We start from the raw sequence: 6,005 nt of genomic DNA on the forward strand, positions 1-6,005 counted from the left end.
AAAGGAGGTGGCTTACAAAACACTCGTTCGACCTACACTTGAGTATTGCTCATCAGTGTGGGATCCGTACCAGATCGGGTTGACGGAGAAGATAGAGAAGATCCAAAGAAGAGCGGCGCATTTCGTCACAGGGTTATTTGGTAACCGTGATAGCGTTACGGAGATGTTTAACAAACTCAAGTGGCAGACTGCAAGAGAGGCGCTCTGCATCGCGGTGTAGCTTGCTCGCCAGGTTTCGAGAGGGTGCGTTTCTGGATGAGGTATCGAATATATTGCTTCTCCCTACTTATACCTCCCGAGGAGATCACGAATGTAAAATTTGAGAAATTAGAGTGCGCACGGAGGCTTTCAGACAGTCGTTCTTCCCGCGAACCATACGCGACTGGAACAGGAAAGGGAGGTAATGACAGTGGCACGTAAAGTGCCTTCCGCCACACACCGTTGGGTGGCTTGCGGAGTATAAATGTAGATGTAGATGTAGAACCCACGAACGATTCCCATTTGTCAAAATAAACTGACCCCCTAAAGATGTAAAATTGTTCCCGTGCCCAAGCAAACAGGTTGCTACAGTACTTGTGTCGATAAATCAAAACTAGTTATAGCAGACTTGTGTGAAGTAAAGCGAACTAAAATATTGCTATCTACTAGAAAGAAAATGCTCTAAGACAGCACAACAACACACCACCAAGGAATTATCCGAATAGGACGGAAATCGGTAGATATCAATGTACGTGTACAGACAAACCAACAATTACACTTCCAGAAAAATTGAGTGGTTTATTCACGAGAAAGAGTTTCACAAATTGAGGAAGCCAGTAATGTGGTGGTGCACCTCTGGCCTATTTGCTTTTAGTTATTCGGCTTGGCATTACTTGGTGAAGTAATTGTTTGTCCTCTTGATTTATGTTGTTGTTGTGGTCTTCAGTTCAGAGACTGATTTGGTGCAGCTCTCCATGCTACTGTATCCTGTGCAACCTTCTTCATCGCCCAGTACCTACTGCAACCCACATCTTTCTGAATCTGCTTAGTGTATTCATCTCTTGGTCTCCCTCTACGATTTTTACCCTCCACACTGCCCTCCAATACTAAATTGATGATCCCTTGATGCCTCAGAACATGTCCTACCAACCGATCCCTTCTTCTAGTCAATTTGTGCCACAAATTTCTCTTCTCCCCAATTCTATTCAGTACCTCCTCATTAATTATGTGAACTACCCATCTAATCTTCAGCATTCTTCTGTAACACCACATTTCGAAATTTTCTATTCTCTTCTTGTCCAAACTATTTATCGTTCATGTTTCACTTCCATAAATGGCTACACTCCATACAAATACTTTCAGAAACGACTTCCTGACACTTAAATCTATACTCCATGTTAACAAATTTCTCTTCTTCAGAAACGCTTTCCTTGCCGTAGCCAGTCTACATTTTATATCCTCTCTACTTCGACCATCATCAGTTATTTTGCTCCCCAAATATCAAAACTCATTTACTAGTTTAAGTGTCTCATTACGTAATCTAATTCCCTCAGCATCACCCGACTTAATTCGACTACATTCCATTATCCTCGTTTTGCTTTTGTTGATGTTCATTTGATATCCTCCTTTCAAGACACTGTCTATTCCGTTCAACTGCTCTTCCAGATCTTTTGCTGTCTCTGACAGAATTACAATGTCATCGGCGATCTTCAAAGTTTTTATTTCTTCTCCTGGATACTGAGTGATATCGTGCCAAATTCTGTCCAACTGGCGCGTTAGATCGTCAAAATCAAGGGCTGGTTGGATGAGCCTGCCCGGTAATGCTACAAACGTTCTCAGTTTTCTGGTCAAAACAGGGTTTGGCAAACATGAAGATAAGCAGCAGAAACTCTAGCCGTGTGTGGGCGACCATTATCTTTTTGAAATCTAAGCCAACGATGGTCTGCCACAAAATGGAAACAATACTTGGCGTAGAATACCATCGACAAACCGCTGTGGGCTAAGAGTGCCGCGGATGGCAACGAAATGGATTCTGCTATGAAATGAAATGACGCCCCAGATCATTACGCCTGGTTGTCGGACCGTACGGCGGGCGACAGTCAGATTGTTATCCCAAAACTATCTGTGGCGTCTCCAGACACATCTTCGGCGTGGAATACGGTATCATAGACTGGAGTAAAATTAAGTAAAATTATCTTTAGCGGTGAGTCTCGCTTCGAAATGAGCCTCAATGACCAGCGAAGACGTATCTGGGGATGCCATGGTCAGTGGCGGGATACCAACCTGACAGTCGCCTGCCATTCGGCCCAGTAACCAGTGATGATAATCTGGTCTGCTATTTCATTTCACAGCAGGACTCCTCTTGTTGTCATTCGAGGCACCATTACGGCACAGTGGTACAACGACGACATTCTACGCCGTGTTGTGCTGGTCTTCATGATAAGCCATCATTGGCTGACAGTATACAGACAGCCCACATAACTAATTTACCTTTCATAATAAAGGAAGAGTGCGACAGATGAATATGAAAAGAAACAGCTCGATAATCTAAGCAAGTGGGACTGTGGATCACCTACAAAACGACAAAGACATTCGATATGTAACAGTTCTGTCACTAAATGTAACTGGGTTTTCTCTTTTGATGCTAGTCAATTGTCAGGATGAGCATTACTGCAATGGGCATTTAATTCTAAATCATTATGTCAGGGTGAAAATCCTAAAGAAATTAATTTTTCTCTCTTAACAACATGTGGGCAGGGTGGGTTCTTCCTTGGCTCGGGTATGAGGTAGAATGAAACAGCATTTTTACATAAGACAACTTTTATTGCAAGTTTCGTACAACTGTTTCCTTACTCGATGTTCTGGCTCGGAGAACAGCAGCTGTGTCGTTTGCGAAGCCTTCTGCTGCGGCAGCGGCGGCGTCTGATTACGCGTGGCAGTGTGTATCTCGTGTCGCCGTCTCGCCCAGCTGACTGGAGACGCGCAGCGCGAGGTGGCCCGTTTAATTATTGCGAGCGAAGTCGTGCATCGGATGATGATACCTTGGATGTGGCGTCCCAGTGTTCCTCTTCTCTAAGCGGCCACATGTGTTGTGCGTCGGCCAGCGGAGCGGCGCAGCGGGGGAAGGCCAGTGTCCCGGACTCGAACAACGGACTCCCGCTTGCCAGTCTTCGGCTGTCAGATCTTCATCCCAGCTCACAGGTGACTGCTGATGTGAGGCCGTCTCCTTCCCGTCCTCACGAGTCACCCGGGTACGTAAAAATCAGACTTCAAATGCCTTTTAACTTCTGTCTTCTGGCGCCGAGGCTGCTGCTTGCTATTCCATTACAGCTGCGGACTTGGTGCGTCTGTGTATGATGTAGTCTCTTCTTGCATGACGGTCTGCAGCATCGAGACTGACTGAAAACAAATGCTACTCTTCTCTTCTTCCTTCATCTCTCTGTCGGGCCCACTGCGTCTCGCGTATTTATTCCCTTCAGTCCACTGGAGGTGAACGACTTCACGGTCATTGCCTCGTCTGTCACGTTGAACAGCTTCTCGAAGAATCTTCTTAACGTCGGTCATTGGCTCTTGGAATGCAGGCGAGGGCCTTTGCTCACATGTAACAGCTAAGAAACACGAGGGCCGGTCGGGCGATGCCCTGACGGCTGAATCGACAGCGTCCGCTTATGTGGAACTTGCTGACTTCATTGTCATTGTCTCTTCTGCTCTGCTGTTCTGCCTGCTGTTTGCCAGTGTGTAATTCTTCTAAACTAAACTAAGTTTTTCATTTAATTTCTAATTTCTACTTCACTTTGATTTCACTAATTTATTTACTTAAGTACCACTCAACAGATACCACTAGGGATTGAAAACAGAGGAAGGCACCATCCAAAATACACTACTGGCCAATAAAATTGCTACACCACGAAGATCACGTGCTACAGACGCCAAATTTAACAAAATTTTGCCAATGCTGTGATATGCAAATGGTTAGCTTTTCAGAGCATTCATATGAGGTTGGCGCTGGTGGCGACACCTACAAAGCGCTGACATGAGGAAAGTTTCCAACCGATTTCTCATACACAAACAGCAGTTGACTGGCGTTGCGTGGTGAAACGTTGTTGTGATGCCGCGTGTAAGGAGGAGAAATGCGTACCATCACGTTTCTGACTTTGATAAAGTTCGGATTGTAGCCTACCGCGATTGCGGTTTATCGTATCGCGACATTACTGCTCACGTTGGTCGAGATCCAATGACTGTTAGCAGAATATGGAATCGATGGGTTCAGGAGGGTAATACGGAATGCCGTCCTGGATCCCAGCGGCCTCGTATCACTAGCAGTCCAGATGACAGGCATCTTATCCGCGTGGCTCTAACGGATCGTGCAGCCACGTCTCGATCCCCGAGTCAACAGATGGGGACGTTTGCAACACAACAACCATCTGCACGAACAGTTCGACGACGTTTACAGCAGCATGGACTATCAGCTCGGAGACCATAGCTGCGGTTACCCTTGACGTTGCACCACAGACAGGAGCGCCTGCGATGGTGTACTCGACGACGAACCTGGGTGCACGAATGGTATACGTCATTTTTTCGGATGAATCCAGGTTCTGTTTACAGCATCATGATGGTCGCATCCGTGTATGGCGACATCGCGGTGAACGCACATTGGAAGCGTGTATTCGTCATCTCCATACTGGCGTATCACCCGGCGTGATGGTATGGGGTGACATTGGTTACACGTCTCGGTCACCTCTTGTTCGCACTGACGGCACTTTGAACAGTGGACGTTACATTTCAGATGTGTTACGACCCGTGGCTCTACCCTTCATTCGATCCCTGCGAAACCTTGCATTTCAGCAGGATAATGCACGACTACATGTTGCAGGTCCTGTATGGGCCTTTCTGGATACAGAAAATATTCGACTGCTGCCCCAGCCAGCACATTCTCCAGATCTCTCACCAACTGAAAATGCCTGGTCAATGGTGGCCGAGCAACTGGCTCGTCACAATACGCCATTCACTACTCTTGATGAACTGTGGTGTCGTGTTGAAGCTGCATGGGCAGCCGTACCTGTACACGCCATCCAAGGTCTGTTTGACTCAATGCCCAGACGTATCGAGGTCGTTATTACGGCCAGAGGTGGTGATTCTGGGTACTGATTTCTCAGGATCTATGCACCCAAGTTACGTGAAAATGTAATCACATGTCAGTTCTAGTATAACATATTTGTCCCATGCATTTCTTTTTGGTGTAGCAATTTTAATGACTAGTAGTGTATAAAGCACTCCGTCTTCAGGCCACAACTGGCCCATCGGAAATATCCGTCCGTCGTGTCATCCTCAGCTGGGGATGCGGCCAGGAGGGGCGTGTATTCAGCACACCGTTCTCCCAGTCGTAATGATGGTTTTCTTTGACCGGAGCCGCTACTATTCGATCGAGTAGCTCCTCCATTGGCACCACGAGGCTGAGTGAATCCCGAAAAATGGCAACAGCGCATGACGGCCCAGATGGTCACCCATCCAAGTGCCGGCAACGCCCGACAGCGCTTAACTTCGGTGATCTGACGGGAACCGGTGTATCCACTGCGGCAAGACCGTTGCCCCCGCCGAATTATGGACAAATTTACGTACCTGGGAGAATATATAACAGGAAGAAACAGGAGGGAATAATAGAGAGGTTGAAGAAGATTGGGTTAACGTTCTGTAAAACCAGAGACATGTACAATAAAAGGGTTAAATATATTTTGTAAAGATAACTTTTGTGATACTGTATGCGATTGACACGGTACAACTGCCCATATATAACGCAGAAATTTTAAAAGAAGGGAATAATACTGAAGAAAACGCTGGGTGAGAGATGGATTCCAAGGCCTAGGGAAAATCTTCAACGAACAAGAAGACATCAGGAGAATTCAGACTGAAAAGGATAAGATTTAGGAGACATGTGATCAGGATGGAAATGGACATCAGGACGATAACAGTACAGGAAGCAACGGGAAGGACAAGAGGGAAGACAGGAACAAGCTAATCGTTGACCT

At 46.4% G+C, this 6,005-nt stretch overlaps 1 pseudogene; it reads right to left on the reverse strand.

The window, feature by feature from the left end:
• Window positions 1-5,451: 5,451 nt before the first annotated feature.
• LOC124723518 lies at window positions 5,452-5,569 on the reverse strand (annotated as a pseudogene).
• Window positions 5,570-6,005: the final 436 nt, after the last annotated feature.

The sequence above is a fragment of the Schistocerca piceifrons genome, chromosome X (genome assembly GCF_021461385.2).
Source record: "Schistocerca piceifrons isolate TAMUIC-IGC-003096 chromosome X, iqSchPice1.1, whole genome shotgun sequence".
Classification (NCBI taxonomy): domain Eukaryota; kingdom Metazoa; phylum Arthropoda; class Insecta; order Orthoptera; family Acrididae; genus Schistocerca; species Schistocerca piceifrons.